This window comes from Vulpes vulpes, chromosome 1 (genome assembly GCF_048418805.1).
Source record: "Vulpes vulpes isolate BD-2025 chromosome 1, VulVul3, whole genome shotgun sequence".
Classification (NCBI taxonomy): domain Eukaryota; kingdom Metazoa; phylum Chordata; class Mammalia; order Carnivora; family Canidae; genus Vulpes; species Vulpes vulpes.
In genome coordinates this window covers 54,415,966-54,419,570 of record NC_132780.1, presented here as the reverse complement: position 1 = coordinate 54,419,570, position 3,605 = coordinate 54,415,966, and the positions used below count along the sequence as shown (strand labels likewise).

Sequence of the window (3,605 nt, the reverse complement as noted above, 5' to 3'; positions counted from 1 at the left end):
TCCATCTTTAAAAATTTATCTATTCTGGACATTTCAGAATGACAGACAATCAAAACCAACCCCTTTGTGACTGGTTTCTTTCTCTTAGCGTACTATATTCAAGGTCAACTATGTTGTATTATCAGTGCTGTATTGCTATCTTTAAAAATTATTTAAATTTTTTTTTCAAATTAAAGTTCTTACATATTTAGCACTGAGCCAACCTACTGGTGCAGAAGCATAGTGACAGAGAAAAACCATTTCCCTGATATGAATAATCATTTGAAGATTTGCCAGGCTGTTTTCCAAAGAGGTTGTGCCATTTTACATTCCTACTAATGGTGTATGGGATTTCTGACTTCTTTGTTTCTTCTTCTTTTTTCTTTTTCTTTCTTTCTTTCTTTCTTTCTTTCTTTCTTTCTTTCTTTCTTTCTTTCTCCTTCCTTCCTTCCTTCCTTCCTTCCTTCCTTCCTTCCTTCCTTCCTTCCTTCTTTCTTTTTGTGAGGATACTTGAAATATGTTTAATAATAAAAGACATAAAAGACAACCAACATTCTTTTAATTTTTATTTGATTTATTCTGTGCAGAATTTACTTTGGGACATAAGTTTTTGTTTCTTCAGTTTCTTCTGGGATATCTTTTTCTTCTGTGCAACTGCCTCTTCTGGTTTAGGGACAATCTGCTCTTTTTCAGTAAGGATCATCTCAGTGTGGCAGGGAGAGCTCAAGTATGGGTTAATCCAATGGTGAGCCCTGGAAGTTCTACATCACATCTTGGGGGGTTTGTTCACCTGGATGTGCTCAATGACCAGAGAATCTATACCTAAACCCTTACATTCAGCATTACTCTCTTCATTTTTAAGCACGTGTAGTAAAAATTCAGCATTCTCCTTGGGCCACCAATGATGTGTCCAGCCCCACTGTTTGGCCCGGGCACACCTACAAACTCCACCGTTGTAGAGATGGAATGGCACACACTGTTTCTGCAAAGTGACATCTTTCAGATACTTGGTGGCTTTTTGGATAGGCATACCCTTGATCGCCCGGGCAGTTTCATGTGTGTTCTTCAAGTGAACATGATGATTTAAACCTCTTGATTTGCATGATTTTGTAGGGTTTTCTGGGCCAGTAAATAGTGAACCATTTTCAGGGGTCACCTCAGGCTGCTTAGGGGAAGAGGAAGAGCAGTGGCTCCTGGGTGGAAGTTCTGATTTCTATGCCACCTTGTCAATACTTGTTATTATCTGTCTTTTTGGTTGGGGCCATCCTAGTGGAGGTAAAGGGTATCTCATTGTGGCTTTGATGTGCATCCCCTGATGATGTTGAATGAATTTTCAGGGGCTTATTGGATATTTGTATATTTTCTAGGAAAAACATCAGTTAAGATCCTTTGCCTACTTAAGCGATTATCATTAGTATTTATATTATTTTAATAATTTTTATATATTATCAATTATGCTTTCAGTGGTTTATTAAAATGAATACCTTAAGAGTGTGTGTGTGTGTGTCTATAATAAGTTCTATTATTAACGAAACATTAGTTAATCAATTTTTGGTGAACATGACATAGAAAAACTCATTTGACTTTTCTTTTATTATTCTGGAGTCTGTGACTATCAAACTTTGTAGATTTTAATCCACAAATATTTTTAATATTTCACCCAGAACACAGCTTATAAAACAATAGGATGTATTGATTGGAAATTAAGTTCAGGAAGTAAATTATTTGTTGTGTTTCTTAGAAAGATATAATATGAAGAAAAAAGTAAACTTTCATGGATTTATATAATTTTCTAATGTATTTAAGTGTTTTTAAGAAGAATAAAAAGTTTTAGCATTTGAGCAGTCATCTTTCAATTTTTTCATAATCCTTTCCTTGTATATATTATTTCTTTCAGGCTATAAATTAAAAGAACATAAATATTTTTACACTTCAACAAAAACAACCACCTCCACTCCCCACTTCCTTATCTTCAGTTGAACATATAAGGGAAAGAGTAAAATTCATGTTTCCCCATTGATGTTGCTGCTCTGGCCCATCTGGCCCATTCGCCATTCTGAGAGTGGCACAGGTAGTATAGCCCTAGCTTACGTGGAAGAGCACTTAAGAACAAATGAAGCTTGGAGAGGAAACCAGCTGGCACTACAATGTCAAAGTACTAAGTATTCACTCATGAGTAACTGAAGGAAATGGACAAGACAGCAGAGTCCTCATGATGAGTTCAGGGTCCCTGGTATTTGAAAGAAGGGTGACAGGTGCTAATGGGTGCCTTTCCTTGGGGATGGATGTAGTATGAAAGTCACGTTAAGTAGCTGGACAAAAGGAATGTGTGGCTCAACACATACTTGACCTCCCTTTGAGGAAAGGAAGACTATGAGAGGTATAAATGAGAATTATCTCAATTTGCAAACTCACTGGACAATATGAATTTCTTTTAGGACTCCTAATATATTTCAATCAAATAACAAGTTTTCACCATGAAAACAAAAAATGAATTGGATGAAAAATGTGAACAAACTAAACTTAGTTATAAATTTGAAAATTTGGATATACACAGGGAACCAGCATTCAAAGTATAATCCCTGTGAGGCCCTGGGGGGCCCAGTCAGTTAAGCCTCTGAGTCTTGAATTTGGCTCGGGTCATGGTTTCAGGGTCATGGGATGGAGACCCATGTGGGGCTCCACACTCAGCACGGACTCTGCTTGAGAGTCTCTCCTCTGTCTCCCTCTGCCCCCCCCCACCACTTCCACTCGTGCATGCATACTCTCTCTTGCTCTCTAAACAAAAAATAAATATAATCCCTATTTGAAGTGGTCTTTGAAATAAAGCAGGGTATAAATGTATAACTTGAAGATCTGGACACAGTGAGCAATTACTCCATACATGGGGGCCCAACAACAACATCTTCTGAGGTCCTCTTTCTTCTGCTCACCCTTCTTTACTTTAGCTTATAGACATGCAAGTGGAATTTTGCCATTTAACAACCAAGTTCTATGTCAGGGGGAGAAACAATCTAGTAACGCGAATATGGAGAAGAACCTGTGTTAGGCCAGGAGAAATGCAAATTGTCCATATAGAAGAAGAAAAAGAAAAAAAAGGAAGAGGGAAAGAAGGAGTAAGAAGAAGCAAACATACTTAAGGCAAGAATTTTGTATTTATAAACATGCTTTCCTTTAGCTGTGGCTTTTGCAAGTGTGTGTGTGCATTTTGTAGTCTTAGTAAATCACGACTATTTAACCACAAGTGTAAAGTTATTAAATACCGACAGCCAATCCCCTAAAACTTATATGCATGAAAAGATGTAAAAATAAAATGAAACAAAGAAATTTCCTATTTAAAATTTAATGCTGATGTGATTAAAAACATATATCAACAGCTTAAAGGCTATCAGACTTCATAATCAAGGAGTAGGCTTGTTATAATAAAAACAAGCTTCATTGTCGTTTCTGGGTGCAGATTTAATTTATTCTTATTTTTTTAAAAGCCGAAAATGGTAGGAGGTGATTCATTTATTTGGATGGAAAACTACATCTGGGTCAGAGTTAATAGCCTTCTAAAAGTAAAGTATCATTTGAGAAGGCTTGTGGGTACGCCTGGAGCTTTTTACTTTTATATCATTTGCTAA

The 3,605-nt window shown here is 36.5% G+C and overlaps 1 pseudogene; it reads right to left on the bottom strand.

Moving 5' to 3' along the window:
* Positions 1-553: 553 nt before the first annotated feature.
* Positions 554-1,024, bottom strand: LOC112930942 (large ribosomal subunit protein uL22 pseudogene; annotated as a pseudogene).
* Between the last annotated feature and the right edge of the window lie 2,581 nt (positions 1,025-3,605).